This window comes from Lissotriton vulgaris, chromosome 4_1, assembly GCF_964263255.1.
Source record: "Lissotriton vulgaris chromosome 4_1, aLisVul1.2, whole genome shotgun sequence".
NCBI classification, from domain to species: domain Eukaryota; kingdom Metazoa; phylum Chordata; class Amphibia; order Caudata; family Salamandridae; genus Lissotriton; species Lissotriton vulgaris.
In genome coordinates, this window is record NC_141691.1 from 1062610100 (window position 1) to 1062625922 (window position 15823).

General features: G+C 45.8%; 1 protein-coding gene across 1 annotated transcript in view; it reads left to right on the forward strand.

The window, feature by feature from the left end:
- Window positions 1-1686: 1686 nt before the first annotated feature.
- CMBL (carboxymethylenebutenolidase homolog) overlaps window positions 1687-15823 on the forward strand; it is a 471498-nt gene continuing 457361 nt past the window's right edge. Inside the window, exon 1 of the mRNA XM_086965292.1 lies at window positions 1687-1977. The gene's annotated coding sequence lies outside the window, so the exon portion shown is untranslated. The remainder of the gene's footprint in view (window positions 1978-15823) is intronic.

Below are 15823 nucleotides of genomic sequence, written 5' to 3' on the forward strand. Positions count from 1 at the left end.
TCGTTTTCACCCCACTGAGAGGCGATCAAAGAAAAAGCACCTGCCCTCAATTGTGTCTTTTCAATGCTAGTAAAATCTAGTAATTGTGTATGAGTGGATATTTGTGTGATGTGTGCTTGCTTTCTCATGAATAAGGGGTAGGGGGGAAGGTAACAAGCCATTACATGGCTGGCAAGTTGTCCTGTGGAAGGTGCCTACAACATAGCTGGCAAGGTTTGAGGCTGCTGATGTGTGACATATCCATAAATTCAGTATTCCTGTGGAACATATGAATGCCTTATGTGTGGCACTTCTAGTGATGTGGACTAGAGAACCGAGAACTCAATAGAGAACAACAGCTATGCCCATGTAGTGAGATAGATTTCACATATTAGCCCATGTTATGGAATAAAAACTGCCTCAAAACGGCCCAATACTCCTAAAGGGATTACACAAGATCACAAGCGTACTTTCTTTTGCTATCATGGTCACCTCATCGTAATAACCAATAAAATGCATGTTTTAGGAGCATGACAATGGTTTAGTAACCTGTAATACTATACTTACTACACATTTCAGTGAAATTAATTGCTTTGTTAAACCATAACAGATATCAATAACAATGCGTGGTAATCTCAGACAGCCACAGCCAAAAAAAAACTCATGAAAGCAACATCTGGTCTACCACTACAGTGCTAAACGGAATCATGTTAAAACATAGATATTTTTTAAATGGTAATGATTGACAATGGAAAACGAATGGCAAAAACTAGGCCTACTCACTAAGCTATTTGGGATTCAGGTGTATGCTGTGTTCACACACGCAAAGGAAAGCAGTGGCCTTTTCTTCCTCCTTTCCACCTCTCAATCCCACTCCAGCACCTCTAGCCATTGGATTGGGGTATCCTTCTCCCCTCAGGCCCGACCGTATTTGGAAAGGGTAGCTTTTTCTCTTTCTGTTTTTTTTACATCCTGCAGATCGTCTCCCTTATCACAAGACCAGGGAGCTGCTCGGAGCACCAGTTTGATTTTCCTGACAAAGAAGAGTGCCAAGAGCAAATCCAAGAGGGGCTCTAAATTGCGTGATCTTGAATATCAGCGTGGTAACACGGGGCCAAGCATTGAAATGTGTTAGGCTAACCCACGATGCGTGCCACCTGGCAGGGCTGCTTCGACCTGTCCTTACTTTTTATAAGATCATGTTCCATTCTGCTCTGTTTTAATGCCATTCCTAAAGCATTTTATTGTGCAAATTGAGTGTTGTCCTATACTTCTCTTATTTCACGGCTATAACTGCTTTGTTCCTTACACGATATGTATCACACGCATATGGCCTTAAAATGTCACATATCAGCACACCTGATAACTAAATAGGTCACGCATAAGCAAACTGAAAATGACTATATGGTTTTGTTAGACAAGTCACACGTCTCTTGCCAGATGTAAAAAAATCACAAAAAAACGGAGTAACACATTGCTCTATAAAATTGGCAAAGCATGCATATTCTCGAAGCTCCAACAAAGTTCTAAACGTGTTTATTGTAATACTGTGCAAACTGAAGAGAAATGTGGAACAACAAAAGTGTTACAGACTGAAAAAACAGTTTCGATTCCCGCAGTTGTCAACTACACTGTACAAAAACACATGAAAGATAAAACGAAGAAACCGCTCGCATCCATATCATGGCGCCCACAGCTGGCCGTAATGAATGCAAAGTTAGCAGTCCAGTTGTGTCTTTAGTTTAACACTTGGCTAACGTGAATAGAATTCGTGTGATCGCTAAAAGAGATTGTTGCAGTCACGAGTGAGCAAAGTTCAAGTGGCGCTGGAAAAGCAGTCAGTCTTCTTGAAAACCAGAAGTTATTTAGCTGACCAGTTTGCCCTCTGTATGTGCTGGAGAAGAACATAGGAAGATAGGAGTGAAATATTGCTTGCGTTTAGAAGCGGGATCGACTTAGTTTCCTGTGTTTTACTGCATACAGATTGTGCAATTTTAGGTGAGTAGAGAGTTTTCTGAAAGGTGCCCTTTCTGTAGACAATGTGCAAGTATGTGCAAAAGTGTAATTTTGTGATAATATTACTTTATTATTTTGTCATTTTTACACCTTAACAGTGTTTTGGCCAACGTTTCACCTCATTGGTACTAGTTTAACAACCAAATACAGCAATAAGCTGCTGAAGGGTGATCAGTCAACCTTTATTAATGGCCTTTCACTGCGTAGAAACATGAGATCGCTGTTGACCTGCCACCTAATTTCGGGCAATGAATCACATCACAGACCGATGGGGTTAAAAGGTCGCTTTTATTTTTATTTTTTTAAAGTTTCAAAAACCTTTATTGTATTTCCATATTGTACATCATAGAAGTATCATTTTGCAATCATTAAATTCTCAAGTTACATCAACCCGTTCTTCCCGAAGGAGTAATGAATACGCTACAAAAAAACCATAAAAGAATACCCTCCCCTGCCAAGCCCCACACACTTGCACAGCTTCATCAAAAGTACCACAGGGAGAAGGGAGAAACGTGGATTGTATCATAACTCAAATCTGAAGTCCGAGGGATATGACTTTGAGTGCTAACCAGGCAGTACACCCATTCACAAAGTAACAGGGTAGTCAATTCAATTCAATTCAAAAGTAGCTTTATTCGATTTTAGCAAGGAAAATCATAAAAGCACATTTTAATACAACATAATAAAAAGAATTTAACTCAGACCTAGTATTAAAATAAACATAAACAATAAGAAACGACTTTAAAGAAATATTTTTAAAAAGGTATATCAGATTCGGAGGACAATCAATTCATAGATGCTCTACGCCTTACTGCAAATTTCAAAAAACTAGCAGCTACAGTAATGGTGTGTTCATCTTCGAGCATATAGAGCTTGAGTAAGGCTGGTCTGCACTGTCTTAGACCCCATTGTTTCAAAAGTGGTAGGAGATGCTTCTTTCTACCCCAATCGTAATATTTGCAGAATAAAAGGACGTGGATATTGGATTGCTTAGAGGTATTGTCACAAGGACAGACCACCAGATTAGTGGACCAGTCATTAGTGGTGGGAAATGTTAATAGGCGGTAGAAGCACTCTGTCCTCATCCTTGTTAGCAGCATTCTCGTGTAGGTTGGAATATGCGGAGAAAGATAGGAGGGAATGCCAACATCATGAAGTAGGAGCTTGTGATGGGCAATCGATAGTTTGTTACCTTCAATATAAGAGCGCCTGTCTTCAAGTAAACCTAAACAGCGTGCCTTAAGGTCCTTTTTTAGAATGGTTGTGCATAGGGTCGGGTTGGCATATAAATCGGCTAAATCCAGAGATGTTAGGAATTTCCGCACGTAAGCGAGCCAGGATATTTTTCTTGAGTCACTTAAGGCCATGCAGTCCATGATCACATCTCGGTTTAGCACAGTTTTTTCCGAGGTCCATATTTTGTGCCATAAAAGAATTGGTGCGGTTTTAATTGTGTCCGAGATATATACACGGGCAAGCTCGTTGTGGCAGACTGTGGTGGAAGTTGATCGTGGCACAGCCAGCAGGTATTTTAAGAATGCATTCTCGCTGGTTTGTATCTCTCCACAATCCGCCACACCCCAGATTCCAGCCCCATATGTTGCAGTGGAAATGCACTTCGCTACAAATATATCCAACAGGATCCCTACCGGTTTCCCACCTAGTTTTGTGGCAAATTTCTTTAGGGCTCCGATTTGTCTTATGAAAGCCAAGTTACGTGTATGAATAGCATTTTTCCATGACCCTTTGCTGTTAAAGAGTATGCCCAGGTAAGTAAAAGTTTTTGTGAGAGAGATCTTGGATGCGTTAATAAACGTGTTGCATGAAGTCTTCTTCTTTTTACTACAACACATAGTAAATGTTTTACTTACGTTGATCTTTAGACCTCTCTCGCCCATGAATGTTGAGAAGGCTGACAGTGCTTTTTGTAGCCCTAATTGTGTCCTTGACATAATAACGGCGTCGTCCGCATATAAGAGAATTGGGACTGCCAGGCCTTTTATTTTAGGGTAGTCAACGTCCAATTTTGCGAGGCAGTCGGCGACACTGTTTATATATAAATTAAAAAGAAAAGGGGCGAGGATGCAACCCTGTCTAACCCCCTTTTTGATGGGGAATTTGCTCGTGCAACTCCCATCCTTGCCGTAGCGAACCTTGGCCCCAGCTCCACGGTACAATTCTTTTATGAAAACAAGTATATTGGGATCAACTCCCATGGCGGTAAGGGTAGACCACAGTATAGAGTGGTTAAGGCAGTCAAAAGCAGAGCTTAAGTCCACGAAGGTCATATATAAATTACACCCTTTTGCCGTCACATATTTATCGGTAATCAAAGCTAAGTTGAGGCATTGTTCCACTGTCCCAAGGCCAGAGACAAATCCATATTGAAATTTGGATAAGGTGTTATTTGCCTGAGCCCATATCTGCAGTTGATTCAGCAGGACTCTCCCCGCCACCTTCATCATGGAGTCCAGCAAAGAAATGGGTCTGTAACACTTTGGGTCCATTCTTTCCCCTTTTTTAAAGATTGGTATTATGATGGCTTCTTGCCACGTTTCAGGGAAACCAGTGGGGGCATAGGCGTTAAGGACATTCGTAACAATTGGTGCCCACAGTTTGATGTTGTCTTTAAATAAATCTATTGGTATTCCGTCCGGCCCAGGGGCTTTAGCATTAGAACTTTCAAGAATGGCCAGTTCCACTTCTGCATAATTGAAAGAGATGGTAAGTGGAAATGACTCTGTGTAATTTCTTTGTACCTCGTTACTCTCAGTTTGATGAATGTCAGAGTGGGGTGGCTCAATCTGTTCATCTAGTTTATACAATTCTGTAAAGTGATTTATCCAGACTTCCTCTTGGATGGCAATTTCTATGAGGTCAGTTGTCCTATCTATGAAAAAAGGGGCGTTGACCTCTCTCCAAAAGGCCGTGTTGTCTCTTAGAATACTTGCTTTTACCAAAGCTTCCCAGGCTGCAGATTTCAGTTCCTTTTTCCTGTTTTTAATTGCCTGTTTATAAGCTGCACGGGCTGATCTTATTTCCGTCTGATTTTTTGGGTGTATGTTGAGAATAGACTTTAGGATATTGTGTGTACTTGAACATTCACGGTCAAACCATCCAGGGCTTTTTGTCCCATTACTTTTGTTGTGTTTTCTATGCAAGTTTTCCCTAATTTGTGACGCAATTTGATCAAAAGCACTGATGATTTCCTGTGGATTGGGAGGGTATTCTAGACAAATCCGGAATAGATCAGGGTCAAAGTTGATCAAATTTTCGAGAAACTTGGATGTGTCAATTTTTGCCCACTTTAAAGTATAGCCATTTCTCGACGAGAGTGATATGGAATGTGAATAAAGGTTTCCTGTAGTGCTCCCGGACTTGTTTCCACTAATGGGGGAATATATTTTCGCACTGATAGGGTAGTGGTCACTCATAACCAGCTCCTCTCTCCTTGTTTCTCGGGCATCGCCGTGGTGACTATTTGACAGAAGAATAAAGTCTATAGTCGTGAGCGAGCCCCTTCCATGGAATGTAGGTTGGAAGACAGTTGGTGGAACTGTTAGGTCATTAAAAAAGCCCAAATCCCATTCGTGCAATAAGTTGTTTAGTTGGGAACCCATAGCTGAGTGTTCGAAATGGGTGGTGTGTTCGCCATTTGGGGCTCTTAGGTCGCAAACCCTGGTTCCACTATATGGGCATAGGTGACAGTTGAAATCTCCTAAAATAACTAAGCGTCTATCTAGACGAGGCCCACCCATGCCCTTCTTGATAAGTTTGGATATAAAGTCTATGAATTTTGGTTGGTCGTCTCTCTGTGTACTATTATATAGGTTTACGATGAGAGAGCTAACAACCTCTTTCCCAGTCATTCTTAAGGCCTGTGAGTGGAGGCTAAAGGACTTTAAAGTAGGATCAAGCGAGGCAACCTCAATGGGTTCTAGAGATACGTTGAGTCTATTTGTGACATATAGGCAAAGACCTCCTGAGGGTCTGCCTCTAGTAGGCTGGGTAGCTGGGGTGAAATGTGTGCTATAACCATCTAGATTGGTAGGTGTCAGGTCCCAACATTCCTGTAGTGCTATGATATCAAATCTGTTTATAAAGTTCAGGAAAGTTGGGTCCTTCGCTTTGGCTGAAAGTCCGGCTATGTTCCAGGTTAGGATAGACAAATGTTGATTAAAGTCAGTATGATTTGGGGGGCAATAGGGATGACTGTGATCAGGGGTTAAAGTGGATGGAGCCAAGGGACCATTTATTTGTACTGCAGTGGGCCCAGAAGGGGACATATTAGTGGGGCCAGCAATAAGTTGTTCCATAACAGGTTCCCCATATTGACTTGAGGGTGACCCAATACTAGCAGGGGGCAAAGGAAATTTTGTCTTATTCTGGGTAGATGGTTGGTTGCTTGATGGTCAGTCGACCATTTCTAAAACTGAATAATAGTTGCTGGTTGGTACCCCCCTCCACCCCTCTGCGTAGGGTTGCTCTCTTCTTTGATTCCAAGGGTGAAAATCCCACTCCCTTCCTCTGTTGCGTGTATCTACCTGAGACCAACTCCAGCCTGGGGATTGGTTCCAGCTAAGAGGATAATCTTGATCACGAGGAATCCTTGGAGGATAAAAAAAGGACAGACGATGGGTGTCTATAGATCCCTTTCTCTCCAAGGTTGACCAAGAGCAAATATATTTAACAGTCTCTGGATCGTCAAAATTGATGATAATGCAGTCCCCCTGTATTCTTTTTCTAGTTTCCCCAATCCAAGGAACCCTGCGTGTCATGGAGAGCCTGCTATTACAGTGGGAGGGAAGGGGTCTGTTGACGTTGAGCCATTGCATGACTTTATTTTTTAAGGACCAGGTGGATTCACTCGTATTTTCATCTAGTTCTGGGACTCCCGTAAGGATCACGGTGTAGGGAGTTGCCTCTGGGGGAAGGTGGATAGGTCTCTTTGGCTTGGCTGGTTTATTCGTAGTATCACTTGCTGGTTGTACATCTAAGGGCTTGGGAGGGGGGGGCTTTGATTTGGTTTTGGAGGGCTCGGAGGTTGTTATGGTTGGCTTTCCCTGAGCTTGCTTGGTGGTGTCTTTAGTGTTTGTTGGAATTACTTTAGTGTTAGTAGGCGTTTTGGGAGGTTTACCTGCAGGTAAAGCGGTGTTATGTGTTGGTGGTGGGGGTGCAGATTTCTGCACAGTAGTTTCCCTAGTATGATTGGGAATTGTGGAGGCTGGAGGAGCTGTAACAATGCTAAGAGGTTTTTGTTGACTAGTAAGGTTGATAAGTCTAGCAATTTGTTTCTCAATGTTATTTAAGGATCTTTCGATAGGTAATAATTGAGATTTTATGAGATCCTTAATTGTGACAACCATATGTGTATTAAGCTCTGCATAATTTGTAGTTCCAGCAGCAGCGTGGTCCCACTGAGCATCTTCCAAGGATGCAGCTATTACCGAGGGGTCATCCACATTAATATGGTGGGAGGTACTGTCATTGTTTTTGCGTTTAGTGTGGGGGGATTTTTTTGACCTTGTGTGCTTTGGTGGACGTTTCTGATTAGTCGTGGCAATTGACCTTGTGCTGTCCTGTTTAGGGATGGCTCCCTCCCTTATCCCCTTCTCGGTATTAGTGGCAGGGACAACTAGAGGTTGCGACTCTATTAGAGTTGGCGATGCCATTTGAGTCTGGCTAATCATCAGAGTCGGTGTTTTCTCCAGGTCTTCCTGCGAGGTTTCCCCCAAGGATAAGTGAGTGACGGATAAATCAACACTCATAGGAATGGTATGTAAATCTGCACGGACTTCTTGCAGTAAAGGGGCATTATTGCCTTGTTGGATGGGTGTTTTGGCTAAGGCCAGAAGGCCCATGGAGGATCTTCGTGCTGCTTCTAAATCCTGGGAGACACGTCTTTCCAATAAAACAATCCCCTGGTTTATAGCATCGTTGGCCTTCGTAATGAATTGGTCAATTGGACCAGTCACCTGGCCCACCCCTTGTGCCGTCTTACTCCGCATGCCCCTTGTAGTCATGAGGGCTCTGTATTACACGTACACGAATAAAGTAAAAAGGGGGTAGCAAGATGCTATCAGGATGCGAGGGGAGATGTCAAGAGGGCTAGATGAAATAAAATGGCCCAGGCCAGGCTCGCTCAGGCTTGAACGGGCTTAAACGGGCCCGCCCTTTGCCCGGGCTTCGCCCCGGGCTGCGACCCGCGCGCGTCTCGCGATGCGCGTTTGAGCCCTTGCTTAAATGCTGTAATGTGACGAGGGGCGGGCACTGGGAGGGGGCGCGGCTCACGCGGGAAGAGGAAACAGCTGATGGATTTAGCGCTGTTCCTCGCAGTCCCGGGGCCGCGCCTCTCACCTCCTCTGCGGCCTCGCGGTGGCTTTCTCCTTCCTCTTGTGGCGTGGACAGTCTGGCAAAGAAGCTGCTACTCCTGTAGCAGAGGCAGGACACTGGAAGCGCTGGGAACAGAAACCTCAAAGGCGAGCGGCACCCGCGAAGCGGGGGCCGCGAGAGGTTATAGACGCCTTGCTGGGGGCGGGCACTGGGAGGGGGCGCGGCTCACGCGGGAAGAGGAAACAGCTGATGGATTTAGCGCTGTTCCTCGCAGTCCCGGGGCCGCGCCTCTCACCTCCTCTGCGGCCTCGCGGTGGCTTTCTCCTTCCTCTTGTGGCGTGGACAGTCTGGCAAAGAAGCTGCTACTCCTGTAGCAGAGGCAGGACACTGGAAGCGCTGGGAACAGAAACCTCAAAGGCGAGCGGCAGGGTAGTCATTGCTCCCATATGTGCAGATACTTTTCCTCCCCGCCCTATCCAGATCTCTCACCACTCCACCTCTATCAACGTTTAGGGCTTCATTACCATTCGGAGAGGGAAGAGAAAACACGACAGCCAGCTCCACAGTTTGCACCCCGCGCACCTCCTAGTCCTGTTCCGTATCCGAATCAGCCTTCTGTGATAGGAGATATGCAGTTAGAGGGCCCCATATGTCCTTTGGTCTCGACGACAGAGGAAGAAGCTCAGAATAGCACAACGACTGCTCCTGCAAAGTGGTGAAGTCTTGTATCCAGTCCTTAAACTTAGGAGCGCTGCCTTCGTACCCATTTACAGGCTATTCAACGCTTTACAATGAGGTAACCTAGTGCAAGGTATTTTTATGTACTGGAACTATATCCTGGGTACTGCCCAGTTGTGCCACCAATGGGGTCGACTGCAGCTGTATCCCTATCATGTGTGACATACCTTCAAATACCTGCGACCAATATTCAAATATTTGTGGACATTGCCATGCTAAATTAAAAAAATCCGCCCCTTCCCTTCCACATCGTGCACATCTATCTTCTTCCCATAATTTGAATTTGTGAAGTTTAGCAGGAGTGTAGTATAGCCTGTGTAGGAATTTATAGTGGATAAGTCGCAACCGGCTGCTAGCCGTATTTGTTTCTGTCTGCATGCAACTAAATTCCCACTGCTCGTCCGAAAGGGGTGCCTCTAGATCCCTGTCCCTTTCTGCCTGAGCAAGTGGAGTGTAGGGAGGTGGGGCGTACAGCAGGGATGTGACATGTTTGGGAGGTCCAGGTTGCATGAGCGCGTGTAGCGATGGTAAGGTAGGCGGCTCCCACGGGAATGATGGACTGGCAGCTTTCACACTCTGCCATAGTCGTATGGACATGAATAGGTCCATAGTAGTAGGGTTATGCATGCCAAATAATTGCTCCCTGGAACAGAATTTGCCTCCTATATAAAGGTCCCCCCCCCCCAAGTAGTGTATTTGAGACTGTCTAGGAGTCGCTGGCATATCCCTTCATAAGTGAGCTGTAATAAGGGATGACGTATCAAGGGCATTCTAGGGGAATACCTCATTGGGGCTTCTAGTGTAGCAGCAATCTTTTGACAAGCTGTATTAGTACAGTCGACCATGGACGGGCCACACTCCTGATCTTTTCCTGCCTTGAAGAGGTAACCCGAGCGTGGAACAGGGGCCATATAACCAGGGGCCTCCACAGCCAAATGTGGCATAAATGGAGGCGGGTGAAACCAGTAGGCTGCAAAGTGCACTTGGGCGCAATAGTAAACGTATTAAAAATTGGGGACATCAAACCCCCCCTGGCTGTAGGGTAGCACCAGCGTTGTAAGGCTTAGACGTGCCTGTCTCCCTCCCCAAATAAGTTGAGTGATTTGTGTTTTTAGCGTTTTGAAGAAGAACCTCCCAGGATTATATGGAATATTAATCAATAGATATAACAATTTTGGTAAAAGGACCATCTTAATAAGCGAGACCGTTCCAGCCATCGAGAGGGGCAGATTCAACCAGTGAGTAATGTTATCGTCACTTTGTCTATCACTGTCCCATAATTATTGCGCTTGAGAGCTTCTTTATCCCTGGTTATGCGTATTCCCAGGTATATAATTCGTCACTCTTCTAGACAAGAGGGTAGTCGAGTTGGTGTGGTATAGTCAAGTCTGTTAAGGGAAAGATTGCAGACTTGGCCCAATTTATTTGTATCCCAGAAATGGCGCCAAATTTGGTTATTTTCCGTAAAACAGGGTTAAGATTTTCTTGGAGCTTTTTAATGTATAATGTAATATTGTCTGCATAGAGCGAGACTATCAACTGTCGAAAGGGGTATACTAATGCTCTGTCTTTATGATGTTGCCAGATCTTTGCAGCTAAGGGCTCTATCGCTAAGGCAAACAATATTGGAGACAGGGGGCAGCCCTGTCTAGTGCCTCTAGAAATGGCAACATTATTGGATCTGGCTCCGTTTAACAATACAGTGGCGAGCAGCTGTCTGTATACCAGTCACACCCAGCTTAGAAAAGCTGGGGGCATCCCCATGTATCCCAAAGTACCAATCAGATAGTCCAACTCAACCGAATCAAATGCCTTGGTGGCATCAAGGAACACCGCCACTGCCAAACTGTTAGGGTCTATGTCCTGCAGGACTGCTAATAGCGTTCTAAGATTGTGCGATGTTGCACGGTTCGGGATGAACCCAGCCTGGTCCGGCAGGACCAGTCGCTCCATCAGGAGGCTGAGACGATTAGATAGGACATTAGCTAGTATCTTAGTATAGCAGTTTAGCAATGAGAGTGGTCGATAGGACTCGCAGAGAAGTGGGGATTCGTCAGGGTTTAGGAGGGAGACTATCTGTGACTCTCTCATGGTTCTCGGGGGGTAACCTTCGTCTCTTGCTTCATAAAAAATCTCTTTCAGTATAGGGGCCAATTGCTGCACATAGGTCTTATAAAATTCTATAGGGAGGCCATCCGACCCTGTCATGTGTCCGGATTTCATCTGCATTATAGCCTCAGTAATTTCGTCCACTTCCAAGTCAGCACTCAGGAATTTTTGCTGAGTGTTCCCAAGCCAGGCCAGACCTGTGTCCTCAAAGTACTGTGGGAGGTCGAGTGGCTGGCACCTCTGGGAGGTATATAGTGTTTTATAATATTCCACAAATATCTGCATTTGTTCTGGAAGGTTTCTATGAGTCTCGCCATGTGAGTCTTGGATCTCAGCTATGTAATTGGAGAACTTGGGTGGACGCACCAAGTTCGCTAGGACCTTCCCCGAGCGGTCTCCCTCCCCATACACTCTCGCTATATTATACTTCCCTCGAAATTTACATTCTCGTTCCACAGTATCCGTGTATTCTGTCTACTTGTCTCGTAATTTGGCACTGGTCTCCCCTCCCACCCCCACAGAGGCAAGGTCTCTCTCAAGTCATTTTCCAGCAGGTGAAGTTCCCTCCGAATATCCCTGAGTATTCCTCCGCCTTTTGAAATACACCATCCCCTAACCGTGGCTTTAAAAGCCTCACATACAGTTGTGAGACTAGGCACCAACTCTGCGTTACGCGCAAACAAGTCTTGAATTTCCTGCTCAAGCTCAGTCCTAGAGACCATGTCAAGGAGGTGCATAGGGTTAAGGCGCCATCTAGCGTAGGGGGACTGGTCCACCGGGGGTTGCAGTACTAATTGAACGGGAGAGCGGTCCGAGTACGTGCAGGCCTGGCGTGTCGCTGTTTCTATCCAATGTGCCATACCCACTGAGACGAACAAGTAGGCCAGCCTGGACCATGTTGAGTGAACTGCAGAGTAATGTGTACCCTCTCTCTGTGTAAGATGTTTGTAGCACCATGTGTTGAGAAGATAATTGGTATCCACCAGATCTGTTAATAGCCTTTGTGTGTCCGTGTAGTGTAAGGGAGTGGCCCGGGATCTATCAATCTGCGTACACACAGCCGTATTAAAGTTCCCTCCCCAGATTAGGTAAGTGGTACCAAGAGTCTGGATCTTGCTCCACACCATATGTAGGGCTTGTGGATCGTCGACATTTGGGCCATGATAATTAGCAATCGCAACATCGTGCGAGGCTAAACACCCCAGACCAAGCAGTATCTCCCCTGCGAATCAGTCTCAGACCCCCACAACAAAAGCCACATTGTGCCTAATGAGAATGGTGACCCCTCTGGAATGTGAAGAGTATTTTTTTTTATATATATATTTTATTCATTTTTCCAAACAAGAACATTCAGCCATTCACAGGATACAAAAGCTAGTAGCTGCACTGTGGACAATAATTTCTATATAGCTCCAAACGCAAAGTGTATACTCTCAAAGAAGAAATATATTCAGCAATCTCTAGAAAAGAGCATCATGTGGTAATCTACTAAAGGAGGAACACACTGTGCAATAATAAGCAAGGAGTCAACAGAGGCATGTAATCATTTCTGAAGCTACCAAACAAAAAGAAACAAAACTAAAAATGTATCTACAACTAACCCCCCCGAGCCACTTATCCTCCCATCCCCAACATGTCACACAGGTCAAACATTGCAATGGTATCAGGAAATAGGTCACAATCCTCACAAAATCGATATCATGAGACACACATCAAGGGACACCACCCCCCCAGTGAGAGGTACATGTATAAATATGACAGGCATATTCAGTCAGACAGTAAATATATTAATCAGGTCGAAGCGGCCGGGGTACTCGCCATAGACACCGCATCCTACTCAGCCTCCGGGGCTTTCAATAATATCACCAGTGCCTCCCAGGCCCTTGCGACCTCCAAAGCTTTGTCGCTGTGTGCTCGGCTAGCCTGATGTAATCTAGCTGTACCCTTACATTCCACCCATCTAAGGAGTTCAGCTCTCCACCTCTGAACACTGGGGACCCGTTTAGACTTCCAATGTGCCGTAATATTCCTTTCGGTCAATAGTAGACCCAAGTCCAAAAGTGTACTGGTGATCTTGGACTTGGATGTGCGGGGAAAAACCAGTGAAGCAGGCAAGTGCCTCTATCAGGCTCTAACTCCCGTTCAATTACTTCACTCAATAGCGTAGCCAGCTCCTCCCAGTATGACCCCAACTGTGGGCAATCCCACAACATGTGGCGGAAATCCGCCCTCTCTGTTTTGCATCTTGGGCAATTCGCTGTGTCGTATTAAAGTATTTGTTGATCTTAGCCGGGGTAAAATACGCCCTATGCAGAATAAAAAAGTGCACTAATTAGAAACGGGCATTTCTAGTACTTTTCCATACCCTCTCAACCAAAGCCGCCCACACCTTCTCTTGTATCACTTTGCCTAGGTCCTCTTCTCATTTCCGCTTCAGTTCCTGCAGCGGGGTCAGCGTTTCACAAGTCATTCACCTATATAAGCAAGTAACAGCTTGAAAGGTCCCCGCCGCCATCACAACTTATTGACAAGCCATGGAGGTCCGCGGCTCAGACAACCCCTCTCGCCAGTGTTTTTGGATGGCCGATACCATAGCTGAATGGAGCAAAAAATCTCCACGGGGATGGTCATATCTGTCCCGTAATGTGTCAAAAGGTAGGAGAGTTCCATCCTTGTACAAATCACCCAACATATACAACCCCTTCTCTCCCCAGTCGGTCAATGCAGACCAATTGCCCCCGTGCGGGAAAGCAGTACACATAGTTTAAGGGATCTCCGGGGCATAAGGCCGCTCGATCATCCCCCGTCACTGACTCCAATTCCAGCAAAGCCGAAGCATCCGTACCTCATTAGGAAGGGTCCGGAGCTGCAAAGGCAGTTGTAAAATAATAGACGACAACAGCTGCCCCGATACACACCCCTCGTCTCGCTTCGCCGGTCCCCGAAATTCCAGCGCTACTGCCTGAGTAAGCCACTGTAATTGCGCTGCCAAATAGTATGTCTCAAAATCAGGGACCGCCAGCCCACTATCCTCTTTCGGTCGCATTAAAGTTTTCAGCGCTACCCGTCGCCTGCCAGCCGCCCAAATAAAACTTGTGATCATTGACTGAATTTGTTTAAAGTTCGACGCCAGAATCCAGACTGGCAGCGTTCGAAAATAGTACAATAACCGAGGGAGAGCCACTATTTTGAGAAGGGCCACTCTACCTGCTACTGACAGAGGTAAGGTCCCCCAGAATTCCAGGTTACCCCTAAGAGTCCGCAAGAGCTCTCCCTACGTTACCCACGAGCAGGTCAGCAGGATTATGATAAATATGGGTCCCAAGATAGGACAAACATCGGTACTCCCACTGCACCCCATCAGTAAGCAATGGTCCCCCATCCAACGTGGCAGCAGGGAACAGGCAAGACGTATCCCAATTCACCTTGAGGCCGGAGACCGCCTCAAGATCCCGAAGTAAACGCTTCACCCCGGCAAGGGCGTCAGACGTATATTCGATAGGAACATAACCAGATCATCAGCATACAGTGCAATACAGTGAATAGCTCCACACACATTAAGCCCCAAGTAGCAATTTCCCATCCGGGCCTGGTCCGCTAAGGTCTCTATGGCCAACACAAACAGCAGAGGGGAGAGTGGACAAAGCTGGCGCATTCCACGGCCCACCTTGCAAGCAGCCGAAATCAGGCCACCTGTCTTAACTCAGGCAGTAAAGCCGTCCAAGCCACAAAGGAATCGCACAAGCCAAAACTGTGCATAACTTGAAACAAATACGGCCATTCCAGGCTGTCAAAGGCTTTTTCAATGTCAACCGATAAGATGGCAGCAGTGTCTGTCGGGTAGGAATCCACGTCCAAAATGTGAAGTAGTCACCTCACATTGATGGCGGTGTTCCGAGTGGGAATGAAACCCGCCTGATCTTTGTGCACTAAGTGCACCATATGCGGGAGCAATCGAGTCGCCAGTATCCGACTTAAAATCTTATAATCAGTGGTAAGCATAGACAGCGGTCGATAAGCAGTCCTGTCAGAAGGGGATTTCCCTGGTTTCAATAACGGAATAATGATGGCATCATGGGTAGAAGTAGGCAGCACTCCCGCACCCTTGCCTCATTATAAAGAGTCATTAATTTAGGAGCCAACAGATCAATATAGGTCAAATAAAACTTGATCGGCAATCCATCGACCCCAGGCGTCTTTTTTTGCGCCTTATGTTTTATCGCTCCTCTAACCTCTCTCAATGTTATATACTGTCCCATAAGGTCGGCCTGGGGCTTATCAAGGTGCGGAAGTTCAGCCCGACCTAAATACTCCCCCAGGTCGACCTCATTCAGTACCACCCTGCTCCGATAAAGGTCTTTATAATAGGCAAAAAAATGATCATTAATCCCCTGCTGTGTATAAATAGATTCCCCGGTCATACTGCACAATTCCAAAACAACCGTCCCCCGTCGGGCAGGGTTGGCCAATCAAGCCAGCAGCGTGCCGGCCTTGTCACGTTCTGTATGGGTGCGCACAAAATATTTTTTATAGTTGTAACAGTGCAATCTTTCAACTTGCGTGACGACCGCCTCCCGTGCATCCAATACATACTGCTGCCCATCAGGCTGCTCAGCTCGGGCCAGTTCCGCTGCGCGCAAGCGAAGAT